Below are 17,967 nucleotides of genomic sequence, written 5' to 3'. Positions count from 1 at the left end.
TCAAAAATGTTGCACGGTATAACTCCAAAAAAAAATATCTTGCGTAAAGTGTCATGCTTTATTGGTGGTCTAAGACAGTCTTAACATAAAACAAGTGTGTTTATTGTTAAAACATTTTTATCAAACATTTTGGCAAAATACGCATACTTTCAGCAGCAAATAAAATACGAAACCCTCTTTCTATTTTTGTTGGTTAAATAGCCTATCACCTGTAAAACAACCGCCACTGAAGTCTGTTCCGGAACAGGCCGGGAACAAAAGCGGTGGGAACAAGAAGCGTGTTCCGTGTCATTGTTCCGCCGGTTTGTGGGCGCGAGTGGATAATTATGCTACTGTTAGAGTGGGTGTTGAGGTTTGAACACAGGTTTGAAACAGGATTAATTGTAGAAGACAGAAGAGGTCAGTAAAAGCAAACAATTTAAAATCCTTTTTCACGAATTTAAGAATATCAAACTATAATGACTTAGTTTAGACCCGCACTGGATAAGGGTATAATTCGATTTTAATTACGACTTTCTATGTTGTGTAGGAGTGTAGAAAGGTAGAATAAAAAGTTTTTTAAGTTATGTAAAAACCTTTTAATGCCCCTATAATGGGCAAATGTTCCCCTCAAGGTTTAAGGCCCTAAATCACCGATGGTCGCGTGCGAATTGAAAACTTAGAACATTAAATGAATTAACGGATGTATGGATATGAATAAAGCAAGGGAAGGTTGTAAAAATCCTACCAAGTGGTGTTCTCTTCCTACCGCCATAGAAAAAAAGGCTTGATTTGGTCTATGTATGTTATAAAATATTATACTTAACTACTTTTTCAAAGCATTGTACTCATAGAATCATTAGAAGTAAATTATATTATCAAAACAAAACACAACTTGAAATCCTATATTAAATACAAAGTGATAAGTGAATGAATACTCATAAATATTCTTAGTACATGAATACTATTTGTTACGACGCCAGATGTACCTGTACATAAGCGTATATAACGTGTTATTCAGAGCCTTATTGTAATGTTTGTGTTTAATGTCATATTGATATGTAAGATGTCTGACAGTATTGAAAATTGAGGTCTTGAATGTATCTTTTTGTTTTAAGGCTTTTGTTTAAAAGTCTTGAAGTTTTCAATCATTATGTTGAATTTCGGGTTGTATTGCAAAACATAATTAAGCGAATGTGTAAAAGAGTGCCATAGGGTATGTAGGGATGGTTAGAGTCATTGTAACAATTCAGAATTAGTAAGTTCGTATCATGCCTGCTATTTGTGGTAAAAGCTGATTACGAGTATTTTGGTTCGATTCTCGGCTCGGGTGAAGTGTTATTGTACCTTTGTAACGTATATTAGAAGATTCTTAATAGTACTAGTAACACTACTATTACAACCCGGTATATGGCATTAATCTCGCCTCCCATGATGTGTTCTACTCACGGATTGATTCCAGGCCTGAAGCTTAAATTAATCAATCAAATAATAAAAAAACCCTACATAAGTCAAAGTACAATAAAGTCACAACTCGTAGTTAACGCGTAGTCACCGGTAGATGGCGACAAGTTCCCATTGTTCTAAATTCAAGCGCTCGTCTTCCGGTGGCGGTGTGAAACCCAATATCCGGTGTGAGAGCGGGATGGCAAGTTAATATGAGTTTTTATTCTTTGTTCTTAGTACCTGCTTTATACGGAAATTACATAGAAAATTCTAGAACAAAGGACGGAGTAAAACTTGTACAGTTTTTATTAATGTCTCTGAAGAAGGTTTAAGTGTATTATATAATTTATGCTTTACCTATGTAAAACAACTTTTTAATCCAGGAAAAACCGGGCACGCCACTAAAATACTATAATTTATAACACAATAATTTTAAGTACCTCTTCTTATATTCTCAAAACCACTTTTATTACTTTCAACATCATTAAAACTGTAACTCAGTGATCCAATTCCTCGCACAAACCCGTGGGCGACAACTAGTTTAGTTTTAAAAGCGAGCCCACGTATCTATAACAAAGTTACAAACTTTACCAACTTTGTTCAGGCACCTGCAACCTACGCAGCCTTATTACGTAAAAGATATCCACGTTTGATTTTTTTATCGACCCTTTATGAAGTATTTATAAGTCACTAGGCTTTAAATATTGCAATGTTTATGATCTTTCTTTAATACTACTTGTAATTTTGTCAAATATTCACAATGGCTTAGCCATTTTTAAAAAAACACCTTTAAGTTACATTGAAATTTGCAATAAGAGTATGATATCCTATACGATTGCTTTGTTTTGATAATTGTACCTATTGTTTTAGTATAATTTAACATCTAATATTACTTAACAGAAATGAATTCTTTTAAAATCCAGTAGAGGCGCTGATTAATCTTTGTCAAACAACCAATAAACACTCAATTTTTGGTTTGACTCCAGCCATAAAATAAGCCATACCCTATACGATTTCCTCTGTTCGAAACTTGTATTGGTTTCCAATTATTTGACATCTACAGAAATTAATTCTTTAAAAATCCGCTAGGGGCGCTGATCAATGTTCGATATAAAAGCTATAGGTACTCAATGGTCTGCTGTCTGCTGGTCTAGTTCCAGCCGCTTGTATTTACGTAATACGGCATTTGCTCGATATCATAAAAACTTGCAATTGCAATAACAAATATTATTTCTTCTTATATTTGCTTTGATACAAGATTTCCAACTAAAGCAATACGATCAGTTTCTTTGAGTTTAAAGTAATGGAAGTCTAGTAAAATGTTAGAAAATATAAATTGCAATAGTTTGTATTTGTTATAAAGAACTAGTTTGCTTTTATAAGTTTTGTGTGGGTGTTTAATATTTGAACTGTTATTGACGTTATTTAACGAATATTCTAGAGATTTTTCACTTTGAGGCTTAACTTAGTTTATGCGTCGTATGGACTCATTATTATTCTTACATTAAATAACATTTTAAAATATGCAAACGCAAGAAGTACTTTGTATCTTACTCTACCTATCCCTATGGGAAAAAGGCGTGATTTTATGTGTGTACTAGCTGACCCGCGCAACTTCGCTTGCGTCAGATGAGAGAGAATGGGTCATATAATTTTCCCCGTTTTTGTAACAGTTTTCGTTGCTAATCCGCTCCTATTGGCCGAAGCATGATGTTATATAGCTTATAGCCCTCCTCGGTAAATGGTCAACACAAAAATATTTTTTCAATTCGAGCCAGTAGTTCCTGAGATTAGCGCGTTCAAACAAACTCAGCTTTATAATATTTGTATAGATAAGAGAACCTCGTAGCTAAGTAACAACCGCGTGCATCCATCTCTAAGGTTAAACTACGCTTGCCGAGGTTGTTCCGTGGATGGGTGATCATATACTATAATATAATACTCATAACTACTTAAAAGAATATACAATTAAACTAACACGAAATTCTACCAAATACCACTAAATGGGTATAATATTAACATTAAATACGAAAATAATGTAATTAAAACTACTTAAAAGAATATACAAACAAATTTATTATAACTAACACGAAATATTTAGTGGAAACTATTTCAAACTAATATCAATTCGAAAGAGTATAACCTCAACTGATTAAAATAACGTAAGTAGCATAATAATCAAAAATCTCCAAAGCGTAGGCTTACCCAGCTACGACATAAAACGTAATGATAGTGCGATTTAATATTGCCAGTAGCGCCATCTAGTGAAAGCGCCAGTGCAACCGTAAAGCGGTGGAGCGATTTCTTCCGATTGTCGCTGTTTTCCGTAGGAATGAGATATTTTCCCGGAGTAAAAAGTAGGAATCCGCAACCGTTCTCCTATGACCGGTTTGCCATTGGATTGTTCGTCGACAGGATGATTCATTTATTTCCTTTTCCCCAACAGCCTATGTCCTTTTTCGAATATCAAAGTATCTCCATACCAAATTTCACGCAAATTGGTTCAGTAGTTTAGGCGTGATTGAGTAGCAGACAGACAGACAGACAGACAGACAGACAGACAGACAGACAGAGTTACTTTCGCATTTATAATATTAGTATGGATGTTCTCACCCCGCTTCGACACTCATCCCAATTTTGATGCATGAATAATCAACAAGTTTGTATAAAATTTACAGTCTGAACTGATTACAAATATTTCAACTGATTTCAAGGTAAAATGTGTGTTCGTGTTAATTATCATATCCTATTATATATTTTTAATTTAAGTAAAGTTTTATTGCTTTTTAAAAAATACCAAAATAAATCGTATTTAAAGTGATAAACATCGCATTTTCAGCACCACAAATGATACTTAATTTTGTCAATCAATTTTTACCTTTGCCCTTTTATCAACGCTCGGTACTTACTTAATCAATACAACATGGAACCCACGATCTATTAGTATAATACAATTGTCGACCCGTGAACATTAATAACGGCCCAAATATCATACCAAATCACCCATAAAAATACGACAGAACGAGAATTATAAAGCGGTGCGACGATTCGGTTAATTCTGCCTACCTACTTCAGTCAACCGTGAAGATATATCTATAAGAAAATATTGATATAATAATATGTAATCATAATTCGTGATACTATCTCGAATTAAGATATTTTGTAAGAGGTTTGTCTTTTAAAGTTGGTATTGGGTGATAAATTAAACAATCAGGAACTCATTAACTATTTAAATGTCATTAACTGTTAAATAAATACTTAAGTCTGTGATTATTTAAAAACATGCTGATTTTTTTTTAAAGAAAATTCAACGCCTACAATACCTGCTATAATGATTTAAACGTGATAATAACTATTTTGAAAACGACCACCCATGTGTTTTTTTTTTTCTAAGAGTCAACTATAGACAATATCATTACTGTAAACCCTCGTACGCAAACCATTAACTAAGTAAACTTAGAAGTGTTTTTAATTTCACAGTCAAAATTAACAAGCCAAGCCCCAAAACAAAGCTAGTTAATAAAGTAAAGATATAAGTCATACATTTCGCGTCTCACTTCACAGTTCATAATACTTGCAAATCGTATTTTCTCAGTTAAACCGATTGTCTGAACTCCAAAATATTCATTAGGTAGAAACAATTCTTTTCTTTTTTGCCGACAAAAGCTAAAGTCGACGTAAATGGAATTGATTTGTGTTACGTTGTAAAAGTTCTTTTGAGGAAAGTCGAAAGTATACCTGTGTAGGTACAGTTTGGTTTCATTCTTTTTATAGACTGGTGACATACTTATAAAACATAGAAGTACGTTGTTTTTGGTATGTATTTTGAAGGTGTGAAGCTTTTGCATGTATTAGATTCGCTCTCGGCACACAAGAGAAACTAGGTACTTACACGATTTATAGGCTCTTTCATAAAACAACATTCAGTATGTTTAATAGACAGATGTTTATAAATCAAGAGCCAGGAAGAAAACCTCAGGGCGTAAAAGTATCACCAACTCCTAAACTCAAGTATTTTATCGTGTAAAACACGTTAAGCCATCAGTTGCCACTATATACTGCCACACCCTCAGTTGGTTACCACACACACATAAACACACCGCCAATTAGTTATCTAGTTTAATTGTAACTAGCCTCATTGACCGAGTTATGTTTATTTTTGGGAGGAAATTGTTAATTTTTTTTCTGACATTCATATGAGCTCAGTCTTCATTTACCGTAACTATCAACTTGGTATAGCCTTCAAGCATCAAAACCAAAGCTTATCACTATACCATCATTCACACAGATAAAGACCAACTTACTCGTACAAAAGACAGAGCTATCCCCAAGGCACAACTAGTTTAATTGTGTGTAAACTCACACAGTCCCCCGCGACGTGCATTTGTTTGAGTTGCGACGGTCGCTGCCATGTTTTGTGCGACTTTACCAAGTTTAGTCTCACAGGGTCTGGCTGTAATCGTATAAAAATAGTTTGTTTTTGGACTTAGTTATTAAGGTATTGGTTGGGGAATAGAAAGAAGTAAGAATTATTGGTTTATTAATGTTGTGCATTTGTTTAGTGACGGCGCGGCTCAAAAGCATGTAGGTAACTACACTAATCGATTACTGCTTCTGATTGTTTTCGAGATACGATTGAAAGTCTCAATTGTAGAAAAAATATTAATTTATTCTATCTTTTGATTGCTGATGGATTTGTATCTCACAAATCATTTTTAATTACGTACCGATGACCTTTATATAAATCTTATTTATTTTTTTTCTTTATTTATTTATATTATTTATTTTTTTTCTTATTTCTTATTTAGTTTTTTTTCACTTAGTTTAAGTGAAAAAAAACTCATTGGCGAACTACTGAATCTATCATTCTCGAAACTACTAGGCACATACTAAAAATTACTACGTAGCGGATTGGTAAAAGAAAAAAAAAATAGTTATAGAAATGTTTTTTAGTTTAGTCCCAAATCATTTTACGGAAACTGACAGAAAAACATTCAATACAAGATCACTAGTATAATATACGTCTATCTATCCTTTGAGTTAGAAGATATTATTGATCTAAGCTTAAGTGAGTTGCCAGTCGACTTGGCGCGCCGCCAACTGACCAGGTACGGGCTGATTTATACACGTACTCGTGTTGTGGTTTACAATTTAAAGCTGGGTTTTAGTTACGTGTACATTTGATTTGATACTACGTGTATTATTTAGGTTATGAAATGATGTATTTGAGGGTGACTGTGTTTTTGGTGCAATGGAAGTTAAGTTTTGCGATGAGGTAGACCCCGTAAAAGATACAGTGACGAGCTTAAGACCTTTAACTCAGAATGGAATGAGACCGCCGGAAATAGGCTAGTTGGATATCTATGGGGACGCCTTTGTCCAGCAGCGGGACGATACAGGCTTGTAATGTAATGCAATGGAAGTTATGGCGGCGTGGTATTGTCACCAATACGACGCGTTTTAGGGATTTGATTCTTACTCTCCTTTATTCCTACACTAGCCTGTGACTGGCTTCTACGCAGTTACGATTTAAATGGAAATCAGCATAGTGAGTGTAGTCAGTAACGTTGTCTTCTCGGTATTTGCCACATTGAAAACAACCCCGGGATTCGTAGGTTTGATTACCACTCTACTTTATATCCACCCATACTTATAGCATAAGTTACGCTTTTAAGGCTCAGCAAAGGGGTGATTTTGATGAAATTCAGGATGACGATAATTATAGGTATTTTAAATCCAGACTATATTTTTCTTAAATGCCTTATTTACAAATTGTATCCTCTATTCCATAGGGGATGACACATTAGAAGCAAGAAAACCGCGGAGTTTAGCTAGTTTAGAAGAGTAATAATTCACTACTCAATTCAATAATACAATAAATATATTGCATTGTCTGCCTCTTAATCCAGTCTTATCACACACACAACTAAGAATCTTCTAATTCAATTACCAGTTATATCAGACAAAGGCCTGTAGACAGCAATCCAATCACATCTTTTCCAAAACCAGTGTCATTGACCTTTCAGCGAGATTACGAGAACAATAAACAAACAGAACAACAGGCTTTGTTCAGTTATCAATGAGAGACACTCGTCAAGACTCTTGTTACGTTTTTACCTAACTATTATTTATTCTGTATGTGATACTTGGCGCCGCCTGCGATTTTGTCGGTATAGAAAAAAAATTGGAGGTAAAAATGTGTCATACTATTTGATTATTCAGGTTTATAAACTGCCTGTAAACCAAATTTCATCCAAATCCTTTCTGTAGTGCTTTCGCGTGAAAGAGTGAAAAGCATTTAGCTGACCTTTTGAATTTATAATATTATTAGGAAGTTACAAAATACGATCTTAGGGTATAACAAGGTTACTGCTAACTAACTAATGAAAATTTTTATTTTAAAAGCTGACCAGTGCCCCTTTTGTGTCCTGTAAGAAAGATTTTTATTATGTCAAACACTCGATACTCAATAGTACTGAATATTTTCAATAGAACACATTTTTTTAATTTTTTTTTAAAAACAACTCGCGCACTAAGACTTCGGGGGAAAAACAAACATACAAACAATGGACACAAAGTAAAACCAGACCCGAAACAACTAATTTTGGATTGCACAAACAATTGTTCCGTGTGGGAATCCACGACCTCTCGACGCCACGGAGACAGTCACTAAAACAGCTGAAACTAGACACCTTGTTTTCCTAAACTCCTCATTCGTAATCTATACTAATATTATAAAGCTGAAGAGTTTGTTTGTTTGTTTGATTGTTTGTTTGTTTGTTTGTTTGATCGCGCTAATCTCGGGAACTATTGGTCCGATTTGAAAAACTCTTTCAGTGTTAGAAGGCCCATTTATCGAGGAAGGCTATAGGCTATATATTATCACGCTACGACCAATAGGAGCAGAGTAACAGTGAAAAATGTTACAAAAACGGGGAAAATTATGATTATCTTAAGTGACGCAAGCGAAGTTGCGCGGGTCAGCTAGTTAAATATAAACATTACTTATTTACATCGTTAAGTAAAATGTTTATGTTTAATCGATTGTTTTAATTACTCTTAGAATCCGATCTGGGGGCACGGAAGTGCCCCCGCAAGTCGAGCAAAAAAAAGCGGCACGGCCGTACCATCCTTTTCTCGAAGCAATTCGGGCTATTTTTGACACCCCTATAATTTCGTTGTGGATAAAACAAGAAGCCTGAATTTGCAGCAACTAATCAGTCATTGTTTAAACACGGTATATTTAAAATTTCAGTCAATTTGAACCAGTAGTTTAAGAATAACAACTTGTTAAAGTTTCTGAATTTTGTCACTCACTGATTCACTGACTCACTGACTCACTGACTCACCGATCATCAAAAGTATAAGGTACTTCTAGCAGACATAGAAGCTTCAAATTTAGAATACAAAGAGGGTTTAGTGTCTTAATCATGGGAAAATTCAAATATTTTCTAATTTCGGTCCAGTTTTCTAAATACATTAACTGCATAAATAACTTTGTAATCCGATATAAATGTATAGGATTACAAGGTTACATTTGCAGTTAGTAAATCATTATCACTGTAGTAATAGAAAATAATAATAATAATAGGTCTAGATGGGTACCTACTATATGAGGCATAACTTAAGGGTGTTTAGCCCATGAAACTGAACAACATTCATAGGAAAAGATGTTGAATTATGGAAAAAAACGTGTTTCCATACAAATTGGACTTATGTTCCTAGAGAAAGGTTGTTCAGTTGCCTGGGTTGAACAGACCCTTCTCGTGTCCCTTGTATGTATTATGTAAAGATTACGAAAATCACATGATTGGACATCTCTTCAAGTACCAAAATCTAAAAAATAAATATACCAAATTGGTCGAAAATACCACGATGAAAGAAAGAACACTAATAATAAGTATATTACTATATTCCACCCGCGACTTTGTCGCAGTCAAAAAGTTTTGCCATAGTTAAAAGTATCCTATGTGGGGATCTAGATTAATTTCAGTTCAATCAGTCGAAAATCCTAAAAGATTTCTACAACTTTCACACCTATTTTATCCCCTTAAAGGTGAAATTTGTTAAAATCCTTTCTTTGCGGACACCTACGTCATAGTACTTAAAGGACCTGCTGTCTTAAGTTATAACATATGTTATTATCACGCCAGTATTAAAAATATTTTACGTTTAAAACAAATAGATCGACTTGGTCATCGCATGAAAACACAAATTCGCCATTAAAATTTCGGGAGCATTTAACTTCTCGTCGTGCTGTGTAGTGTAATACATACAAATCATGCGATGGCCAGGTCGATCTATTTGTTTTAAACGTAAAATATTTTTAATACTGGCGTGATAATAACATATGTTATAACTTAAGACAGCAGGTCCTTTAAGTAGAGACGAAATAGATTAATCGACTTGGTATTATATAGATCTCACCACTTTTTACGCCAGAAAGACTGAGCTGCGAGACTTGAGGTTTTTACAGAATGTTTTTGGTGGCATTACAGTTTACCGGGAACATCCATTTATCCGTGAAGTTCTTAGAACTCAATAATAAATGTTTTCTTTCAATATCGGATATCAATCTGATTTGATTTGATGTTGATTTTGCACTTCATCGTAACTTTCTATCGGATAATTAAGTGTTTTCGAAGAATAGGTATAGGTACTTAATTATTTAATGGAAATGTAATGAAAAATGTGGATACTGCATTTTATGTTTTGAACTGTCTTTGTGGTTTTGTGGTAGTACATTCGACTGCTGATCACGAGATCTTGGGTTCAAGTCCCGGGTCGAACAAAATACTGTTTATTTTTATATAAACTACAGTAGTATGTGTTTCAATGGCAGCCTAGAGCCTGGTTATGTGTCCGGTGATAAAAATGTGCCGCGCATTTTAGTATTATGTGTATAAGCCGCGATATAAACAATATGTAGTCCGAAAACGGTAACGTGTTTGGTATATGGCAATAGACTTGCTCCCTTATTACATGGGACATTATAAATGGTGAAAAGTGTTGCGTACACCTCTACCTACATTGGGATATATGCGGCGTGATGTTATAAATAGAACCTGTTTGCCAGTTTATAAATAAAGTAACATTAGTGCAGCTTCTTTGTTGAAAGTCTCTTGAAAATATACCTTAACATTTACCTAATTTTATTGCATAACTCTTATATTAAAAAATGCCTTCATTTATTTGGCAATATAAACACAAGTCTTTAAGTTTCAAGTCTACAAGAAAAGCTCCTGATTGACATACAAACATAATAACGCTCCAAAGAACTTATAATGACATGTCTCGCATTTTAACTGAAGAAACTCATTAAAAGAATTACCCCAACATACTTCGATATATCTCTGCAAAGCTGACTCAGCGGTTCTTATGTCAGTACCAAGGAAATTTAGCCCTTAACTACCCACATTTATGTTGTATTTTGTATAATGATGAAGTATGTTAATAAGGCCGAAGTTTGTTTGTTGTGAAATTTTGAAAATTCTTGTGAGGCTGTCTGGTTGAAAACGTTGGTATTTGCTGTTTCCTAAATAAATCAGCTTTCATTCTCGTTTTGCTTTAAATGCTTTACTTATATGTTGAAAAACTAGACTCATACCTTATGTAGAATAGGTACTGTAACTAAAATGGTTGTAAGCATTATTTTACAAGTTGACCTGTATCGACTAACTCAGTATATTCTCATCAACTTGCTAATCGGCTTTCGGCAACAGCTAGTGTAGTAGAAAAATCAAGTCAATTTAAGTAAATAAATAAAGACATACTTACACACAGAATAAATAAAACTAAATAATTGGAGACTTATTTTTCTATTAATTTCATAGAGATAGGAGTTTACAAATTCGCTTAAAACTTTTTTTAGTTTATACTCTTTAATGTAATGTGCCATAATGCATTACAAAACTTTGGGTAAATATATAAAAATCTGAAATTCATAGCTATACATAGTCTGAATTTTAGATTTCTAGATACGGACGGATACAACACCCTGTCTGTCTAACACCCTGTATAATATAAACATTAACGGGTAAACTCTTAGGTATGCTATAGGTATTTCGTTTAAAAACATTATTTAAAGCACAAAATGATGCAGAAATGTTTAGTTTCAGTTCGAAACTATTCTCCATTGTGTTGAAGTTGCTACTGGCAGCTGCACAAAAGTATTCGCGTAAATAACTGCAAGTTAACACATAAAACTGTTGTCCGTTCATTCATGCTTGTAGTTTGTGGCCACAGAATATTGTATACAGATGTACACAACTATGACACTATTATTATTGTTTCGTATACAATGAGTTAAAACGGGACCCTATTACAGAGACTTCGCTTTCTGTCTGTAATTTTAGATTATGTATTTCTGCTGCCTCTATAACAAAAAAAAAAAAAAAAAATTTATTAATAAACGAGATTCTTTTGCCGTTTTTACAATAATCCTGTCGTGAATTGGTATTTTTCTTAAACACAAACATCTGAATGATCATCCCAAATCAAGGCAGAAACAATTCCACCAAAAAGGAAAGATATCTTAACATAATCTTAACATTTAAACAGTATTACCTAAGAACCCAACTGAATTCTGTGTAAATTCAAATCAGGTCTGAAACAACTAGTTATAGATTTGAAAAATATATTTTTCTCTGTTTGGAAACGGACCCAAGCTCGGAGAGTTAGCGTAGGCACTTCGCGTTTTCATGGCTTCTTCTGATTTCAAAAACTGTTAAGTGTCTGCAGGTTTGCTCACGTTTACCGAGATATATCACTGAGAATACCTATCTATCCTTTACTCACTTTTAAATCATATATATATTTTATTAATACTGATAGATTGACTCAGTTTCTTCTGTATTCATTTTGTTTATAACTACTCTACATAACTTTGTTAACTGCATTACAACAGTCTGTTCACTAAAATGTTTTTAATTTCACTTAGCTCTTGATTTATCTCAAGGTACCTGCTAATATAATAAATATTAAGAGCGCTTTTATCTAAGTTAGTCTCTTTTCTGTTTACCATAATCTATTAGTAAGTATAAATATACAGTTGTTATTATTTCATTTTCATTTTTTGCTCTTGTGTCGCGGGAACTTTTTCAAACATACAAACAACGGACACAAAGTACAACCAGACCCGAAACAGTTATTTGTGGATCGCACAAGTAATAATTGTCCCTGGGAATCGAACCCACGACCTTCCGACGTAATGGTTGCGGCGTGGTGACCTAAACCACTGCGCTACGGAGGCAGTCAGTCATTATTACATTATTCTTATTTATATTTAGGTTCCAACTTCATGCAATTTTATGATGAATGAAATGAAACAGCCCAAAAAATCTCCTTGTCCTCCAGGATTACTATCACCTTCCTAAGTTTCAACCAAATTCTACAAAGCGTAAAACATATACAAATTCATTTCCCCTTAAAATTACAACGAGAATAAACACTGATTTTGCACGATTAGGTACATTTAACCTGTCCATAAGTGACACGCACTCAATGGTTCGACAAATGACATCATACAAGCGAGAACATTGTATGGAACGACTATGTTCAACCGTGTATGACTTGGTTTTATGAAGCTTACTGATGAGGAAATGTGTATGGATACTTTTTATTGGAGAAGTTTGTATGGAAAATATGCTATTGGTGAATGAAGTGGTGTTTTTGTTGTAGTTTTTATTGTATTAATAATTCAAATTCAAATTTCAAATTCAAATTATAATTATTTGCAGAATTATAATTTTTACAAAATAAATTAGTTGGTATCACATATTTTGTCATGAAGATGACAGGCAAATATTAAGCACGCATTAAGCGTATAATATCATTTGTCTATTTAATATTGGGGCTTTTGCTAAGTCTCTTTTTTTTAAGTGTCATCAATCATCGCCATATTTAGCTAACAATTTAAAGTATTGTACTTTAAAACTCACGTCATGAATGATTACGTACGTTGCTGAAAACTGCATGAAACGGTTATACAATAATAATGACCAACGCGAGACTTATCTGTTTTTAGTAAAGAAATTATTTTTACATACAATATCCATGGACATAGCTCTTAAGCTAAGATTAGTCTTTTCTTGGAAAATTCTGAATGAAGTACTTAAATTATTATTCATTTACATTTCTCTTGCTACAAAAATACCTAAATGTTTACAAAACTTGATGAATGAATTCCAGAAAAATTCAAAGCTCTACAATTCGTGAAAGCAACTCAAATATTCATGTTTCCTTGATTAAGCCATTGTAAAAGTTCATTTGCATGTTGGACATTTTTCACAAAACACCCCTACGCTCATAAACTTTCAGACAAAAATTAACAAAATAAAAATACACGTAGATTACTATAAAATTGTCTGGACATTGCAGATAATTGTCAAAAAATGTTGTTTGAATGTTTGTTTGTCTGTTTGGATGTTTGTATGCACTTCTAACAATGCAGCGCGGTGGTAGAAACTATGTTAATGAAGGTTTTATTATATCAAATACTTCATGCTTAACTAGTTAAACTTTGGCGTTTATTGAATCTCAAAATATCACACTGTAACAATCACAGGCACATGAGTAGGCTCGTTTTTTAACATACAGAAATACTGTTAATTTCAAAATTGTTTTATGTTTCCAGTCAATAAATAGACTCATTCATACTGGTGGTTGGTTCAGTAAATGTCACAAATTGTAACAATCATCTTAATAAAGACAAAATCTAGCATATGATTCATATAATAAGTTTAACCCATGAAAGTCCTATTGCTGGGCAAGGGTCTCCCTCCGGAATGAGGGAGAGGTCATATCTTAAGTCCACCGCTCTGGCTAAGTGCGAGTTGTGGATTTTTTATCTTCTTCAAAAAACTTTTGAAAAATATATTTTATTTCAAACGAGCGAGTTACAGGTTAGCTAGTAAGACATATATTTTATAACACAGACACGCCTGCATTTTTATATTATAATTTGCTACGTCTAGACTGCAGTAATCATCGCTAGATTAAATTGCATTCAGACAAAAACGTTGTAGCTAACTTTTTGCATCAAGATGTTGACTTTATTAAAATAATTTACGCTTAGAATGTTAATAGAATATTGATCTTTTGACTTCTTATTTAATTGAAATGACTTTAGTTTTAGACGTTATGCATGTATTTATTGATTAATATATCTTATTAGCTTATGTAAATTGTTAATAAATGTATATTTATATAAATGCGAAGGTTTGGATGGATGTCTGTTATTAAAATCACGCTATAACGGGTGTTGGCACACAGATTTAATATGCCATAATAAAACATAGAATTCTAGGTATTAATGCCGGAGGCCGGATTCCGTGGATTATTTTCGATTTCTACGCGGACGAAGTCGCGGCCAGAAGTTAGTCGGTAAATAAACACTCAAAAACTATTATATTTTTTAAGTATTGGACAAGTGGACGGAGTCGAGGATTTCAGTTAGTTTTCAGATTACGTACGTTCTTCCCGTTATTACCGGGATATTTGTTTATAACGCTACAAACTTTTTATTACCACTCCTACACATTCGGACATTATTTTTCCTTGATCCAAAAATAAACAAGTAACATAAAAACATTTTATTTAGAAACTTATCACCTTAAACCCACAGAATTAAAATACATTTATATCAAAATAAACATATTATTATTTAACGTCAGTAAAACAACCGTCATGAAAAGTAAATGAAAAATAAGCTTTAGGCTGTCCGTCCATTGACGCGAAGCGATGCTGCGGTGCTAAGAAACGGAGAAATATTACCCAATCGGATTGAACCACTGCGGAAGACCATTAGAGTAGCACTGTAAAAATCCCGGCCATGGGGGGCCTAGAGCCAAACCATACGACACAGATTTTGTACACGCCTGTTATAAAAATATATATTATATTTGGACCACTCACTCTTGGTCATTTGATTCCAAACTAAGCAGAACTTGAATTATGTTACCCAGACCATTGATAAACAAACTTATATACTTCTAAATACATACGTATTCGAATAAATTTACAACTAATCTCAGAGCAGCTCGTCTCTCAAATATTTGTTCTAGGTGGGATTGGAACCAAACACGGGTTGCTATGGTTATTACAGCAAGGTGACCACATTAACCACTGCGCCACACGTGCAGTTATATTTCGCCGGTTTTTCTTTTCGCAGCCTCGCTTCGCATCAATAGAAAAGCAGTCTTATTTTGATAGCAAATAGTCCTCGGAACTTACTTTGATGGTCGGTACAAAGTTTAATTGAAGAAGAAGTATCTTTCCACTGAATCCTACAACTAAGTACTGAGAAATGAGATGGTTTGTTTATTTATGACGCCTACTTATATTGGCTTGTTTATTTTGAGACGAGAATTGCAATAATAGCTGAGTGGGATACATTGGCGTCCCACGCAACTAGGCAACGGTTCTTTAATAAAATCAGCGCATTAATTACTTTTACGAGTTACTATATCTGTGTGTATAATTTAATAATAATACAATATATTTGACTGCCCCCTTTGACTGGTTGCATCGGGAGGTCGTGGATTCGATTCCCACACGGAACAATTATTTGTGCAATTCACAAATAATTGTTTCGGATCTGGTCGTACTTTGCGTCCGTTATTAGTATGTTTGTAAAGGTACCCGCGACACAATAGCTGTTCTTAGTACGGGAGATGTCTTTTGTTTTATAAATAAAAATAAAATATATAAGCCTTGGTATGTACTTACGATCAATGCATTTTTGCTTTATTATATTAGTAGCATATATACTTAATCTATCAAAACAAGAGTAGCAGTAAAATCAGCTATTAAAACAAGACCTCCCTAAGCAAACGTGTAAATGTTATCTTACCTTATATACGTATGTGTAAAGCTAACGATGTTCAAGGTCCTAACGACATAAGGTGCGCGCATTATCTTGCACGGTTGAACTTCATACTCCATAGATTTACATTACATACTTATGTTATGAGTGCCACGTCTTATATACGTTATCAAAATGTCTGGTACAAAATACGAATTGTTTGGTACGAAAATAAATGTGGGTTTTTGTATGTGGTTATGAAGAAAAATATGGGCACGCTTACCTATGAGAATTAAAAATATGATAATGGAGATATTCCGTATTACTATGTTTTTTTGAAACGCATAAATATCGAGTATGATGGACAATTTTAACTTCCTCTAGGCTCCAAAATAAAACATTCGTACATCTTTTAGGTTGTGATACAACGAAAAATGGAAATCCATTTCAAATTCTTGAGAAAGTTCTCGATTTTGCTTCTGCAAATTTCACAATGAAACCTGTGAAATCGTAATTTCTTTCAGAGGACCAAGTAAGGGTGTCCGTAGAAATTAGCGCCACAAGGAGACGATGCTCAGCAGCTACATCGGCCAGCCCTTGACCACAGTCGGTGTAATCTAATGAAATGTGAGATAAACAAAGGAATCCTAACGATCGTAACCTTTAATTTTCAGTAGTGCTTACGGCCCGTTGCAAATGTTGCAATATGTTATAATATTACGTGTACAAGTTGCGAGAGTGTAACGTGCAAATTTTTTCAGCGTCGTAAAGTAGCTTTACAACTTACAAAAAACCTTAGAAAGCTTTACCTATCCTATTTATACAAAGACAATATCTATTTTCCAAACAACTGCAAACAGATTTCACCTTTAAACAAAACTACAGAACAGAGTAAATCTCAGCTTTTATTTCTGCGAACAATTTTTCGTACCATCAAACTGAGTACACAATGACTTACAGCACCATTAACTTTGACACCCACACCAACCTTATATACAAACAAATAAGGTCGAATTTCGCAAAGCACAAGACTAAAGAAAAAATTGTAAGATAATGCGAACGTTGACGTCTTTATGGCTTGAAACTTAAGGTTGATTTTTCAATGATATAGTGTAATGTGTTAAGTTGTTATGTAAGTCAGGTGATGAGTGTTTGTGAAGCCATCGACAGTTGGTTGTATGCTCGATATTCAGTGTAATGTGGACGATTTGGACGATTTACTCGCTTTTTCATATGTTTGTTGTGATTATAATATGTAATGTATGATTGAAGTTTTTTAGACTTGAATCAAACATTTGAAGAGCTTTTATTGAACTTTTGTTGGTTATAGTTTGCAAGATTACTCGGAAAATAACTTCATATCTTAGAGGTTTTGGTTTTCAAGTAACTAGGTATGATGCAGTAGTTTAAGTGGTGACTAATTAATTTACAGATTAAGTGTAGTATTTTTATGTTTATATTTTCATGAAAGAAAAATTACCTAATTTTACAATTCTGTGTGATTATAATTACTAAAGGTTTCGTTATTATTTTCAGTAGCATTATACAGTTTCAGACGTTGAACACAATATAGGAATTAAATGTTTAAGTTTTTTATTAGTGTCCATAAGGATGGATGGACGTAGTAAAAATTGGACAGAAGGACATTCTCTAAAACTTACATTATGCGATGATATCTATGCATAAAATTAGTTTCAATGACATATTTGAGCACATACGAGTATCTAAAAGTATTTTTT

This window comes from Anticarsia gemmatalis, chromosome 24 (assembly GCF_050436995.1).
Source record: "Anticarsia gemmatalis isolate Benzon Research Colony breed Stoneville strain chromosome 24, ilAntGemm2 primary, whole genome shotgun sequence".
NCBI lineage: Eukaryota > Metazoa > Arthropoda > Insecta > Lepidoptera > Erebidae > Anticarsia > Anticarsia gemmatalis.
Note: the sequence above shows the minus strand (reverse complement) of the source record.